Source organism: Urocitellus parryii, chromosome 5 (assembly GCF_045843805.1).
Source record: "Urocitellus parryii isolate mUroPar1 chromosome 5, mUroPar1.hap1, whole genome shotgun sequence".
Classification (NCBI taxonomy): Eukaryota; Metazoa; Chordata; class Mammalia; order Rodentia; family Sciuridae; genus Urocitellus; species Urocitellus parryii.
Window position 1 is genome coordinate 101202807 of NC_135535.1, and position 16779 is coordinate 101219585.

A 16779-nucleotide genomic window follows, 5' to 3' on the forward strand; every position below is an offset into this window, starting at 1 on the left:
TCTCTGTCTGTATGTGCATGTGTATTTGTGTGTGTGCGCGTGTGTGTAATGCTGACTATCGAACCCAGGGCCTCTCAAATACGGGGCAAGTGCTTTACCATTAAGCTCCAGGCCCAGCCTGTATGTTAATAATCTCAATTATTAGATCTGTTGGAAATAGACCTTAGGGTAGAAGAAGCCATCTTTGTCTACTTTGGCTAACCATAGAACTTCATTTATTTTCCTTCCAAGACCTCATCATCATTTACATACTCCTCTTTACTCATTTTTACTATTTTGCCTGGATTGTCGTAATTTTGCCTGTCAGGTCTTCTTGGTGAAAAAGATCATGGTAATTTTTGTAGTCCTGAAAGTCCTAGAATTTTGTAGCCTCAAGATTCTCCCAACAGAACCAAAAATCATATATATAATTCTAATAGCAATACAGAAAGACCCAAAATGTTATCTTCTGCTAAGTGCAGAGTCTGGGGTTAAAAGAGAAGGTTGTGCCAGTTACAGAACTTGGACTTATAAATCTCTATTCAATTTTTTCATCCAGTTGTTCAGTCAAGGAGTAGTGTTGGAAAAAAATGTTTCCTTTACTTATTCATTTGTGATAGTACTGGGGTTAGCTTGCTTACACAAAGCAAACTAGACAACTTAATGTGAAACCATACCATTGACCTGAGTTTCCTTGAGTTGTGCTACTTCTTTCATCCTTAACACCAAGTGCAAAAATAGAGCTTATTGTGCAAAAGGAAATTCTAGAATATCCTGGCTTCGAGCCTAAGAAGAACATTCATATATGAATTTTTTGTGTGCTAGTTATTGAACCAGGAATGCTTTGCCATTTAGCTATATACCCAACTCTTTATTTTGAGACAAGGTCTTTGTAAGTAGATGAGGACCTTGCTAAGTTGCTGAGGCTGGTCTCAAACTTGCTATCCTCCTGCCTCAGTCTCCCAAAGTCACAGGGATTACAGGCTTGTGCCATCTCATTGGGGTCAGATCTGAATTTTAATAGGCAGAAAGCTTACCTAAAGTTTAAAATGAAAGAAACACAATTTCTTGTTCTGGCCCTAGGAGTAGGATGAATCTTTAGATAAGTCATTTTCTTTCATTAGGTCCTGGTCTAATTTCCTCACTTTAAAATGAGAAGGCTGAATTTCTGTTAGTTCTAAGGCATTAGTTCTATGATTTTCTGACATAAATGCATTATTTATATTTTTCAAAGTCTAGATGCAGTCTAATTCACAAGCATGTCTGCTTTATCCTAAATATTGACAGTAGTCCATAATGCAATACAATCAAATCCTACCCTCCTACCCCTGTGCTAGAGATTAAACCCATGGCCCCAAGCATGTTTTTAGACAAGCGCTCTGCCACTGAGCTATACCTCCAGGCTCCTCAAATTCCATTCTAATAAGTGACAAACTATATATTGTGAAACCTTGGGTCTGAATAACTAAATAACTTTCTAGAAAAATCAATGGAATTCAAATAGGAATTAGGGGAGAAGAAGTTACATATGATGCTAGGGGTTGGATTCCCTTCATACTGTCAAGAAAACTAGCTAAATAAGGGTTGGATTCTTGCTGTTAAGAAACAATTTAGTTTAATGGGATTTGTACACCTTATCGAAGAGAAGTGTAAAAAAACCTCAAGGGGGCTGGGGATGTGGCTCAGGTGGTAGCGCACTTGCCTGGCATGCGTGCAGCCCGGGTTCGAGCCTCAGCACCACATACAAACAAAGATGTTGTGTTCTCTGAAAAAACTAGAAAAATAAATAAATAAATATTTTTAAAAAAGAGTATTAACCTCAAGGTATGCAATCTCTATTCCACCATAGTCTCTAGAATTAAAGTATCCTTGTCCAGACAGACATAGTAAGTGTATATTGTAGTCACTACAGAGAAACCTTCTGGGCATAGAGTTTACAAAAATCATCTTAAGAATCTCTTCATAGGGCTAGAGTTGTAGCTCAGTGGTAGTCCTTGCCTAACATTAATGGAAGCCCTGGATTCAATCCTTAGCACCACAATCAATTAATCAAACAAACCCAAAATCTCTTCATGAGACAGACTGCAAATTCAAAATAATGATAAGGAGATGGAAAGGTTAGTTATCTCATTTGATCAATGCTTATTGTATATATGTACTGAAATATCACACGTACCTCATAAATATGTACAATGATTATGTGTTAATAAAAATTTTTAAATGCTCAAGAAAATGGAAATGTTAACTACTCTGATATGACTTTTGCATACTGTATACATGTATAAAAATTCACATTGTACCCTATAAAGTTGTACAATTAAAATAATAGTTAATACTAAGAATACTAATATTTAGATTCGAAGACATTCAAAAGTTCAGTTTATATTTGGGATCTGGGAAAATACCAAAAAGAAAAGAATCTCTTCATGTACTTGACATTCCTACTTCATGATAATTGATAGGTGACATTCCCACCAGTGAGCACCTCAATCCCAGTATTTGTCTATTGCAAATTAAATCTTTTACAATAAATTTTATCCAATCTTTTTTTCCCTCAGAATAAAGTGGTCTTTGGCTTGGTTATTGTTTTTCTCTTTAATGTTCAGAAAAAAATACCTGAATTTGTCCACTTTTATCCCACTTTGAAAACTGAGTCCCCAAATTAGTCAACTTTCTTTATTCTGCTCTTCTCTGTTTTATCTTTTACTCCATAACTTTACCAATGGTTCTCCAAAAATCCAAATTTATTTAGTCTCCTCCACATGTGTCCCCGTTTTGCTTTTCTGCTCTTATCAGGCCCAACAATCTTGGTAGTTGAAGTTTCATTACTTACTCTCATTTCTCTTTTGTGTAAATTCCGAAGTTTTGCCATTCCTTGTTGTTCTAATGTTCTCTACCCACCTTTTTTTGTGGTGCTGGGGATTGAACCCAGGGCCTTACACATGCTAGCCAAATGCTCTACCACTGAACTATATCCCCCAGCCCTGGAATTTATGTCTTAATGAAAAACAGCTATGTAAACCAAATTAATGGATCTTTAATATTAGAATTAAACAATTTAGTAAAACATCCATTAGAGTTTGGATGCTTTCTTGGTATCCTGAATAGATCTCATTTGCCTGCCCAGAAGGTTCATCTTTAACTTTCTCTTCCCAAATTGAGTTGATTCACAGTGGACACAGGGTTGCACACCTGTAATCCCAGCTATGTAGGAAACTGAGACAGGAGGATCATGAGCTCCAGACGAGCCCAGTAACTAAGTGAACCTTATCTCAAAATAAAAATAAAAAGGGTTGGGGATGTAGCTTAGTGATAGAGTGCTTGTCTAGCATGACAACATGGTGTTGGTTTGATCCCCAACACCACAAGAATCAATCAATCAATCAATAAAATAAAATTGAGTTGATTCTACTCTGAGTTTAATTTTTCCCATATTTCATGCTTCTTAAGTCAAGAAAATTATCCTTTCTCTTCAAATTAACAAATTCTGGAAATTCAAGTGTGAACTCTACTCACTAGAGTTTTCTATGCACACTTTCTCTTAGTATTCTTTTGACTCACAAGCAGATGGTGCAAACCCCAGCTGGTTTCCCCACCTCTAGATTTTATTTTGATGACATCAAGCAGTATATGTTGCTAGCCACAAGCTCCTCCCTACTTTAGGGTGTTTGTGGCAAAAGATGTATGCTAAACCAAATACTGTACCCCTGGTTGGAAGCTGCAAGCGACTTGTGAACTCTAAGGTTCCTCTTCCTTTTGTACTGAAGTAACTGTAACACAGTGGACAGATCAGAAGATGGAGAGCAACAGACCAAAGAATCTTGAGAGCACGATGATAGGTTGACACCAGGGGAAGAGAACCAGGAAATGAGTTAGTGGGAATTTTCAAATCTGCAAATATAGGATGAAATGGAAAGACACCAGGAACACAGCAGAAGAGAGGCAGGACCACCCTCATGGTTTTGTGAACTCAAAGAAGGTACAACAATTCAATAAAATTGACACCCTGGAGCCAGGTGCAGTGGGGCAGCCTGAAATCCCAGCAATTTGGGAGGCTAAGGCAGGAGGATTGAAAGTTCAAGACCAGCCTCAGCAATTTAGTGAGGCCCTAAGCAACTCAGGAAGACTCTCTCAAAATTCTAAAAAATAAAAAAAAAAAAAGGAGGGGGAAGCTGGGGAATTTACTTTAGTGGAAAAGTCCCTCTGGGTTTAATCCCCAGTACAAAAAACAAAAAACAGTTGATGTCTTGGCATCTTTAAGCATTTTCACTAACCAAACATCAGGGAAAGTGACATGTTTAGTTTCTCTAGTGGAGAGAGGAACAGGTGGCCACAGTTTTCACAGTTTTTTTTTTTTTTTTTTTAAACCAGTCAAGTAGAGCCATAAGTCAGACAACCACTTCTGGGCAGAACCCAAGACGGAAAAAGCAAATGTTTATATAAATAGACGTGCAGAGCCCATAGTTTCCTGTTAACAAATTGAGCTTTGCTTTACCTCAAACCCTCACGTTTTATTAAGTAGCTGATGATGGTTTTGTGTTTTTTTCACCTTGTATAATCACTTTAAGGTTCTAGTTTTTTCCTAACCTGTAGATCTTACAGTTTTTTTTTTCTTCTGTATTTCTGGTATTTTTCTCTTTCCTCTCTCTTTTCCCTTCTGTGTGATTATCTGCCATACATATCTACTACATAATTAAATGTATGCAGCAATCCATAGGGACTGAATTCAGAATGATCTTGTAAATTTATGTGAGATTTACCTCTTCCCCCATACCCCCTTAAAAAGTAATGATTGAATTGGCTCTGTGGTACATGACTGTAATTCTAACAACTGGAGAGGCTGAGGCAAAAGAATCTCAAATTTGAGGCCAGAGTAGGCAACACAGTGAGACTCTCAGCAACTTAACAAGACTGTCTCAAAATAAAAATAAATAAATAAAAAGGGCTGGGGCTATACCTCAGTGGGTGAACATCCCTGGTTGAATCCCAAGTGCAGAAAGAGAGAAAAAAAAATTATCAAATTACAAATGGCCTTTGCTAGAAGGTCATTTGAAATTTGATAAAGTCAATTGTGCTCTTTTATGTTGCCACAGAATGAATCTGAGATAGAAAGACCTGGAATAATGCAGTAATTTATAATTAAAGTCCAAATGCTCATAAGAATGACAATATATGCTGAGATAGGGAAAGAATATTTTCTCTCATCATATAGAAACTAAGCAATTCTATCCATGATGATTATGATGTCTAGAATCCAAATCAATGTGGTTCTAGGTATCATCAACAACAACAAAAAACAAAACAGAAGAAGCAGCAGCAGCAGCCAGGCACGGTGGCGCAAGCCTGTAATCCCAGCAGCTCCGGAGGCTAAAACAGGAAGATTGAGAGTTCAAAGACAGCCTCAGCAATGGCAAGACGCTAAGCAACTCAGTGAGACCCTACATAAAATACAAAATAGGGCTGGGGATGTGGCTCAGTGGTCCAGTGTCCCTGAGTTCAATCCCTAGTACCATCCCCCACACACACAAAAAAAAAAAAAAAAAAAAAAGAAAGAAAGAAAAAAAAAACTGCAGTTGTATCACCCTGTTCAATCCAATCTAACTTTTTTTTTTTTTTTTTTGGTGAGGATAAAATCAATGGCCTCATGCATGCCAGGCAAGCGGTCTACCACTAAGCCAAATCCTTAGTTTGTCCTATTCAATTCAATACAAAATAATTGGTATGTGTTTCAGTGCCAGTCCAAACTTGGCATTCACTAGTTATGTGATTTTAAACAAATAATTTCTCAACTGTAAATTGTTGGCAATATACCTGCCTTACAGATGGTTCTGAGAGTTAACAAGATCATATATTCAATAGCACCTGTAAGACTATTAAGTATATAATAAACTATGTTTTTCTACTGAAGTTTACTATTGTCTTTCCTTTTCTCTCTCTCTCTCTCTCTCTCTCTCTCTCTCTCTCTTTTTCTGTGTGTGTGTGTGTGTGTGTTTGTGTGAGATACTAAAGACTGAACCCAGTCGTGATGCACTCCTGCAATCATAGTGATTCAAGAGGTTGAGGTAGGAGGATCATAAATTCAGACTAGACTCAGCAATTTAGCAAGGCTCTGACTCAAAATTTTTTTTTAAAAGGACTGGGATGTGGCTCAGTGATAAAGTGCCATGGGTTTAAAAAAAAAAAAAAGATTGATCTCACTGAGTTGCTCAAGACCTCAATAAATTGCTAAGGTTGGCCTCAGACTTGAGATCCTGCTGCCTCAGGCTTCTCAGTTGCTGGGATTATAGGAGTGTACCACCACCCAGTTTGGGTCAGATTAGCTTCTCACACAGACTTGTCTGTGGCCTTCAGTCCTTGCAAAAGCACCTACTCCCTAGGTTTGGCCAAATGAACTTTTCATCGATTTTTGGTTCTCTCCTCCCACTCACATTTCCATTCTTCTCCTTCTGTTCCAGGACACTCGCATCCTTTCTTTGGCTATTTAGTTCCTAGAAGTGTCTAAATTAATCAGGATTTTGGGGGTGGGGGGGACTGGGGATTCAACTCAGGGGCACTTGACCACTGAGCCACATCCCCAGCCCTATTTTGCATTTTACTTAGAGACAGGATTCATTGAGTTGCTTAATGCCTCACCTTTGCTGAGGCTGGCTTTGATCCTCCTGCTTCAGCCTCTATATGCCACGGCACCTGGCTGTTTTTTCCCCCCCTATGGAAGTGAAATTCATATAACACAAAAATGAATCTTTTTTTGTCTTTTTTTTTTTTTCAGTGCTGGAAACTGAACCCAGGGCCTTGCACGTGCTAGGCAAGTGCTCTACCACTGAGCTATATCCACAGCCCTTAAATGAATTATTTTGAAGTGTACAATTTAGTGGCATTTATTGTACAACCACCAATCATTGTCAAAAAATTTTCCTCTTCCTAAAAGAAAACCCCATGTTCTTTAAGCAGTCACTACCTATTCTCCCCTCCCCTTAGCCTCCAGGCAACCACCAATCTGCTTTCTGCTTCTAAGGATTTACCTGTTCTGGTAAATTCTATATAGATAGGATCATATATTATGTGACCTTTTGTGTCTATTCCAGTCAAGATTTTAGGATTATCTGTGTGAGGCATAAATAATCATAGAGCATATCCAGGATAATCGCCTCAGTAGGGAGAACTTTGATGTTTCTTACTTTTATGTTGTAGGTATGCCTCATTTAAATCTAAAGCAAACAATATGTGTGGGAAGCAGGGCCAGGCTGAATAAACCAAACTGCTGAAGTGTACTGGATGGGTGATTATTTCTGATTGTGCTAAGGTGGTTGACTCTCCCTTTCCTGCTCTTGGCCACAAGGTAAAAAGGTCCTTTTGGTACTTTTATGGAAGAGTGTGCTGATGGGGGTGCAGGAGCAGGTATAGGGAGGAGGAAATTGAAAGAAAAGTATCTGCTAAAGAATTTGGAACTGCTGATATCAATTAGCTACTTCTCAAATTTCATAAAGGATACTGAATTTTAATTAAATCTGGAGGGCTATAATTTAATTAGCAATGACTAAGTAAATTATTATAAAAGAAAAACAATAGATCCTAAAAAAGAAAGGAAAAAAAATCAAGAAGAATTTGCCAATATAGTTCTAGTTATCCCCAAGAGTAGAAGCCCCCATGATTTCAATGACTTAGTGACTATGTACACAGAAATACCCTTCATGTGGAGAATGGCAATTCTACACATGACATTGTTTTACTATAGTATGCTTTCTTTAGGAAGAGAAAAAAGGTCTGCGAAACATTCCAGAGTATTTGGAGCACCTTTAATTTTCCCTGGCATTTCAATTTGTTAAAAAGCACCCCCACCCACTCACATCAATTTCTTAAAATTATGTAATGTTACATAATCATAGAATTTTACTTAGAGCTGAGAGAGACTTTGGAGATCTTCTAGGCCAGTAATTATCAAAGTTGATTCCTAAACTGATCATCTGCTTTGGAATTATTGGAATGTTTGTCAGAAAGGCTGAGAACTTGGCGGCACTAAAGACTTACTGTATCAAAATCTGCAGGGATTAAAACACTGGAATCTGTAATGTTATATGTTTACTCATATGGAAATGTGAGAACCTTAAATGTGTTCACTCACATTTCATCATTAGAACACTATGAATCATGGAAGCAGATAATTTGTTGATGGTCACATTTCGTATTTTTGAAATATTCTGTCTTCTAAATATAGCAGCTATTTAAAAGAATGTTTTATACAAGCAGTCATTCTTGGGCTGTGATTGTGGCTCAGCAGTACAGTGCTCGCCCAGCACCTGTGAGGCTCTGGGTTTGATCCTCAGCACCACATAAAAATAAATAAATAAAGATATTGTGTCCAACTACACCTAATATAATTTTTTAAAGCAGTCATTCTTTACAGAGTATCTTCCATGAACACAGCATTATGTTGAATCACTTGTTTATATTATCTTTTATGGGGCAGGGGGCGGGTACCAGGGATTGAACCCAGGGGCACTTAACCACTGAGCCACATACCCAGTCCGTTTTCTTTTTTATTTTGACACAGGGCCTCACTAAGTTGCTTAGGGCCTTTTTATATTACTGAGACTGGTCTTGATCTTGCAATCCTCCTGCCTCAGCCTCCTAAGCCCCTAGGATTACAGTGTGTGCCACCACATGATCCCATGTATTTACATTATCTTTAATAATCCTACAAGATGGTTGTTTCAACTTTCTGAACCTCAATGTTTTTTTTTCTTTTTTTTTATTGGTTGTTCAAAACATTACAAAGCTCTTGACATACCATATTTCATACATTAGATTCAAGTGGGTTATGAACTCCCATTTTTACCCCAAATACAGATTGCAGAATCACATCGGTTACACATCCACATTTTTACATAATGTCCTATTAGTAACTGTTGTATTCTGCTACCTTTCCTATCCTCTACTATCCCCCTCCCCTTCCCTCCCATCTTCTCTCTCTACCCCATCTACTGTAATTCATTTCTCTCCTTGTTTATTTTCCCATTCCCCTCACAACCTCTTATATGTAATTTTGTATAACAATGAGGGTCTGAACCTCAATGTTCATGGCTGAAAACTGGAATAATAACAGCTCCTACATCTTGGATTGAAATTAGATAACATATGCAACATGTTCAACATGCTAAAATAAGTGCACAATAAAGGTTAGTTATTATTATTTATTCATATTTTACACATGGAGAAACTGAAACATAGGCCATGGTAATACATTCAAAAGAATGTGGAGGATGATGGTGGGTAGGAAATGGTGGCGACAGAATTCAAATCTATGTGTTTTTACAGAATCTTTCCCACTACTCTATGCTATTTCTTGCATGTGTGTGACCAGGAAATTTCCTTACCTCATTTTCCCATCCAAAATAAAAAATAAAAAAAAATCTTTCTTTAGGCCTTTTTCATAGACCTAGGCTTTTGATAAATACTTGTTTATGTTTTTCTCATTCTTGAAGAGCTCTGGGCAGCTGCAACAGCAGAAGCTGAGTAATTCCTGTATATGTTTAAAGACCTGTCCCTCGACTTTTTCAAACCTCAGAGCAATTCAATAATATGCTTGGCAGTAAAGTGAGAAAAACAAAAATTGGGGAATGCAGAAGTTGAAGCTCTCCAAAAACCGCACTTTCACCCACACAGACTCCTTTTTGGGTTCTTTTAAAAACAACAAGGTATCAAATTGAACAATCTAGGTGGTTCCGAAAATAGTGGCCTGGGAGTCATTGTCTGAATGTGATGGCTGGGAGACACAGGAATGCAAGCCCCAGAGGCTTCCCAGGGGCCTTTTGGCCTCACACACTGGCCATAATGAAACCTCACCTGTGTTTCTCATGATGAAGACTAAGTGGTAAAGTCCAGATGTCCAAAACTGCACTCACCACCAGCAGCACAATTTCCAAGTCATGTTATTTTTGTTAAAAATAAACTAACCAGGTTGTGCTGCGGTTTTTCAATAGAAGTTGGTGTGGAAGAGGGTTCTTAGTAAGGAAAATAACAAAGAGCTCAATGAAGCCCTACAAAATGTTTTTTTTTTTTTTTAATGACACTAATTCCAAATTCCCAGGAATGGAAAATGATTTTGTAACTGAAAGATAAAAATTTTCCTTCCTTTAGAAGAAGAAAGATAAAGAGGGAGTATAGTTTTTTTTCCTTGTTTTTACCCCCTTAGGTTCTAGGAATTGGATCCAGAGTCCCATATATGCTAGGCCAGCACTGAGCTACTTCCCCAGGCCAGGAGTATAACTTTCTAAGAAATAAAATATTTCTTATGCTGGATAAACCATGCCTCATTAACTTAAAGATTTTACCACTATATGTAAGTTATTTAAGTCTTGATTTTGTTAGAAAGTATTCCTTAAGCCACTTTTGGTGGTACATGCCTATAGTCCTAGCCACTTGGGAGACTAAGGCTGGATGATTTCTGGAGCCTAAGAGTTTGAGATCAGCCTAGGCAACACAGTGAGACCTCATCTAAAAAAAAAAAAAAAAAAAAAAAAAAAAAAAAAAAAAAAAAAAAAAGAGTGAGTGAGAGAGAGAGATAGAAAGTTTTCCTTAAAGAGCTTATATAGTTCAATCCTCAGCACCAAGACAAAAAAAAAAAAAAAGAAAATATGAATCACAGCTTTTTTCTGTCATCATTGCTGTCCTATGAGCCATCACTTGAACCAACTAAGCTACTCTTTGTTGCTAAAACATACAAAGCAAATCCTTATAATCCTGCCTTTGCTCATGCTGAGAGGTATGAGAAATTTTATTAGGCATATTCCACATATTCCAGATACCATGCTTTCACATTCACACACAATAGCTAAGGAAGTCTTCCAAGTGACTTGAGAGGAAAGAATTATGTCCCAATGTCATGATTTTATAATCATGGGGGAGATCTAGAGCCCTAGTCTCTCTGTCTTCAAAAGACTCTATATTGTCCATCAGGAATTCTGTGTTCTATCTCTGTGTGTGTGTGTGTGTGTGTGTGTGTGTGTGTGTGTGTGTGTTGTGTGTGTGTGTGTCTGTGGTGCTGGGGATTGAACCCAGGGCCTTGCGCACACTAGATAACTGTTCTACTACCACTGAATAAATATCCTCTGTTTGTATTCAAATCTTATTCATTAGCCAAAGTTTCACTAAAGCACCATGGCTGTCTCAAAGTTTTCAATGATGACTTTCTACCTGCTGTGATTTTCTTCTTCCTCTGAACTCATGGCACCAGGTGGGTGATGTATATCCTGTTCCTGGGTTTGTACAAGAGGATACAAGACAGTTGCCTGGGATGTTTCAGCAAGGATTCATGCTTCCTATAGAGAATTATGGAATCACTAGCTCTTAATTTTTCTCTCATTAAATTGTACTTTAAGTAAGAGTAAAATAAGAAATGCCTACCACCAGAGGGTATAATCCAAAACTACCCTGTTAGGCTGAATTTTCCTGGGACTTATGCTTTATCTTTAAAATTTGGATAATGCTATTTATATTAGCATTCACACAGTTGGTCTGCCAAATGTGGGTCTACTTCGCAGGTAAGGGAGAATAACAATAGTTAAAACCAGCCGTGCTTTACCTTGAGCTACATTCTCAGCTGTTTTTTAAATTTTTTTGCAGACAGGGTCTTGCTAAATTGCCCAGGCTAGCCTTGAACTTATGATCTTTCTATCTCAACCTCTTAAATTGCTGGGATTACAAGCATGTGCTACCTTGTTCTCCTGGCTGGCCTGCCTTCCTTCCTTCCTTCCTTCCTTCCTTCCTTCCTTCCTTCCTTCCTCCCTCCCTTCCTTCCTTCCTTCCTTCTTTCCTTCTGTATGTTGGGGATTAAACCCAGGGCCTCCTACATGCAAGACAAGTGCTCCACCACTGAGCTAAGCCCTCAGCCCATAAGTAATTTGTTAAATAAAAAATTATGTTTCCCTAGACCTGTATGTTCAGCATAGTGTGGCATGTCCATACTGTGGTTTTGACTTACTCCTTGATCTATTAGTGTGCTCTCTCATTCAGGCATACCTCCAAATGTGCTCATCCTACATTGAAAAGTGCAGGGCTAGATGAACACTAACATGCCTTCAACTTTGAGATGTTACAATTCTGTAATGTTTACATCTGTCTTTTATTACCATATAATTCTTTTATAATATCATTTAATTACTATGTCTATTTTTAAAGCTTCCAACAACATTATAAATGACTTGAAAAACTATAATGTGCATCATTATTCCCCTTCAGTATTTCTCGTATGCTTTCTCATAATAGGCCTTCCATAAATATCAGTCAAATGAGGGAATTTCAGCTTTCAAAATGGTGTTTATTCATTACTCATAAAAGTATTTTTTAGATTGTTCCCAAAGGTGTAAAACATCAAAACAAACAGATTTTCTTTTTCTATCTAGAACCTTCATTTTTAAGTACTGAATATCTAAAGCTGACTTTTATATGTTGGAGAGAATCTTCTTTGTACAGGCAATACTCTGAAAAAGATTTTCAAAACAGAAAGATAAAAAAATTAAAGATTAAAAACAATAACAACAACAAAAAACCCAGAAAGATATTTTGTGAGAATGTACACATAGTATTTTGTGTTGTCTTTATTAGGTTTGGCCAACACCATATAAAATATACTTTATAAAATGAAGTAAACAAATATCCATAGATAATTCTGCCAACAGAGACTCTTTTGACAAAACATGGAGCTCCAAAGGAGCACATATCCATGTTTCGACTGATTTAGATTTAATTATCTGCTAGATCAACTCTTCACATTTTTTTATATAGGAGAAAGTCTTTCTTGCCCAAGGCATTTATTGAGTTTGCCTGAGAGATTCAGCCAAACACAATTAATGATATGAGGGTGAAGGGATCCTTGGTAGCTCTGATAAAGATTTCTAAACTGATATGGCAAAATAAATTAAGATCTTTAGCAAGGATAGTGGAATGTGATGGACATCATTATCCAAAGTACATGTATGAAGACATGAATTGGGTGTCAACCTACTTTATATACAAACAGAGATATGAAAAGTTGTGGTATATATGTGTAATAAGAATTGTAATGCATTCTGCTGTTGTGTATTTAAAAAAATAAAATCAATTAAAAAAAAAGAAAAAAAGAAGGGAGGAAGGAGGGAGGGAGGGAAGATGATTGTAGGTGTGCTCTTGAAGAAGATATTGCCACCCCCATCTCTTTCCTGTTTGTTTCTTTATTTCCCAGCCACCAAGAGGTAAACAGGCTCCTCTATCCCTGGCTCCCACCAAGATATACTGTACCTTCATAGGCCTAAGGCAAGAGGACCAAACAAACATCAACCGAAACTTCCCATACTGTCATCCAAATTAAATCTTTTTTCTTTATAAAAAAAATAAGTTAAGATCTTTTCTTAGTCTGTTTTATACACTATAACATAATAATACAGACTGAGTAAATTATAAGACAGAGAAATTTATTTGACATACTTTTCTGGAGGCTGGAAAGTTCAAGAGCATGGTGTCAGCATCTGGCCAGGGCCTCTGTGTTGCATCGTAATGCAACAGAAGGCATCACATGGTGGGAGTATGCACATGTGTGTGCATGAGAGAAAGAGAGAGCAAAGGCGAGAAAGAATCAAGAGCTTTATCCTTTTTATCCCATTTCTGACACCAATCCACTTTTGAGATAAATGCATTAATACATCCATGAAGGGAATGCCCCTGAGACCTAATCACCTCTTAAATGTCCCACCTCTCAACACTGTTACAATGGCAATTAAATTTCAACATCGACTTTGGAAGGGTGATTCAAAACATAGCAGATCTGTAGGGTTGACTTTACCAGTATGACACTATTGTCTGGGCTTTGGAGGAAGGCTGACTTGGGGTTTCCAGGTACTGACTGACCTTGTTAGGTAATGAATTTGTATCTAGAGTCAGAGGCTGAGCAGAAAGAAGGGCCCTACTTTGAGAAGCCATTGAGCTTTTTAAAGCAATAATTGCATAGTTTCAGCTAGGATTTGGGTGTGTGGCTAAAAGAACTGCCATTAAGAAGCATAGATAACACTGTGCATGCAGTCCATATCTATCTGAGTTCATATGGGATCACAGGTATGCAGTATTGTGCCTGTTTTTTTTTTTTTTTACTTTCAGACAGGGTCTCTCTAAGTTGCCCAGGCTGGCCTCAAACTTACAATCATCCTGTTTTAGCTGCTCGAAGAGCTGGGATTATATATGTATCACCATACTTGGAAAGAATAAAGAACTTAGGGGCTGGAGTTGTGGCTCAGCGGTAGAGCACTTGCCTAGTACATGCGAGACCCGGGGTTCGATCCTCAGCACCACATAAAAATAAATAAATAAAATAAAGGTATTGTATCCAACTACAACTAAAAAATAAATATTAAAAAAATAAAGAACTTAGTAATAACTTGAACCCAAAAGGTAAAAGATCTATGCAGTACTTTGAAACATTTGAAACTGATGAAATTGAAGAAGATACAAATAAAGAAAAAGATACCTCATGTTCATGGATTTTAAAAATTAATATTGTTATAATTTACATACTAACCAAATCAACAAAGAGATTCAACACAACGTCTATCAAAATTCTATTTTTTGCCAGGTGTGGTAGTACATGCCTGTATTCCAAGCGACTTGGGAGGCTGAGACAGGAGAATCTTGAGTTCAAAACCACCCTCAGCAACAAGCAAGGTGCTAAACAACTCAGTGTAGACCCTGTCTCTAAATAAAATACAAAAAATAGGGCTGGGGATGTGGTCGAGTGGCCCCTGAATTCAACCCCTAATACCCCACCACCCCCCAAAATTTTATTTTTCACAGAAATAGAAAAATAATTCTAAAATTTATATGGAATTACAAGATGCACTGATTAGACAAATCAGTCTTGAGAAGAATGTTAGAGGTATCATACTTCTGATTTCAAATTGTATTCCAAAGATATAGTAATCAAATTAGTATGGTAATGGCATATATACATACACCAATGGAAAAGAATAAATCAAGCACAAAAGGTCAACAAATATTCAACTAACACAATGTTGTATTAGTCAGCTTTCCATTGCTGTGGAATGGAAAGCTGACTAATACTAAGAGAATGGAACACCCCAACTCCATGGGGACAGAAGTACTTACTCTGGGGATCCTCCTAGGCCTCACCCTTGGAATCTCTTCATCTATTAATATAATAAGCCAGTACTTGTTTCCCTGAGTAGCATAAGTCATCTTAGCAAATTAATCAGACCTAAGGAGGTGGGTGTGGGAACTCCAATTAGTAAGAACCTGGGACTTTAGAAAGTCAACTGAAGTGGAGTGCCATCCTGTGGGACTGAGCCTTACCCTGCGGGATCTGACACTCTCTAGGTTGATAGGGTTGGAATTGAGCTAAATTATGATACACAGCTGGTGTCCACCAGAGAATTGCTTGGTGTGTGGGGAAACCCGCCCCCCCCCATTTGGTGTTAGAAGAGGTATATTCACTGGTGTGTGAATTATAGAAGGAAAAATAGTTGACTGAGTTTCCTATTGGTTTTACACTAAATTTTTTTTCTATCTCAGAACCTCATGCACGTTAGAATATCATCTATCAATAAGACAAAAGAAAACAAGTATTTGAGAGGATGTGAAAAAAAGAAACCCCTGCACACTGTTGGTAAGAATGAAAATTGGCAAAGACACAAAAAGCAGTATGGCGGTCCCCCTGACCCCCACAAAAAACCACCAAAATTAAAGTTACCATATGACCTAGCAATCTTTCTTCTGTGTATATTTCCAAAGGAAATGAAATAAGTACCTCAAAGAGATACCTGCACTCCCATGTTCATTGCAGCATTGTTCATAATATTCACAATAGACAAGATTTGGCAACATGCTGTGATATACACATATATAATATTATTCAGCCCTTTAAAAAGGAGATTCTGCCATTTATGACAACAGATGAAATTATAGGACATGGCGCTAAGTGAAATAAGCCAGACACAGAAATAAAAATACTGCATAATCTCATTTATATGTAGAAACTAAAAAACATTGATTACATAGAAACAGAAAATAGAATGTGGTTGCTAGGGGTGGGAGGTAGAGAAATGGGGAGATGTTGGTTAAAGGGTTTACAATTGCAGTTATATAGAATAACTAAGTCTAGAAATCTATTGTGTAACATCAAAACTGTAATTAATAATACCATACTATTAGCTGGAAAATTAGTGAATGCTGCAAACTTGCTAAGAGTAAATTTCAGGTTTTCTTATTGCACACACAAAGAAAGGTCACTATGTGAGGCAAAGGATGTGCTAATTAGCTTTACCACAATAATCATTTCACTATGTATATCAGAGCCTTATATTATACACCTTAAGTAATATCAGTTTTTCCAGGTGTGGTAGCACACACCTGTAACCTTAGCTTTTGGGAAGCTAAAGCAGGAAGATCACAAGTTAGGACTGGGGATGTGGCTCAAGCAGTAGCGCGCTTGCCTGGCATGTGTGCGGCCCAGGTTCAATCCTCAGCACCACATACAAAAAATAAAGATGCTGTGTTCAGCGAAAACTAAAAAAAAAAAAGATAAATAAATATTAAAAAAATTCTCTCTCTCCCTCCCTCCCTCTCTCTCTCTAAAAAAAAAAAGAAAAAAAAGATCACAAGTTCAAGGTCAGTCTTAAAAATAAAAATAAAATAAAAAGTAAGGGCCGGGGCTATAGTTTAGTGGCAAAGCTCCTGTGGATTCAGTTCCCAACATTGTAAACACATACACACACATACACAAACACACACACACACATCTCCCAGGTATTCATCAACAGA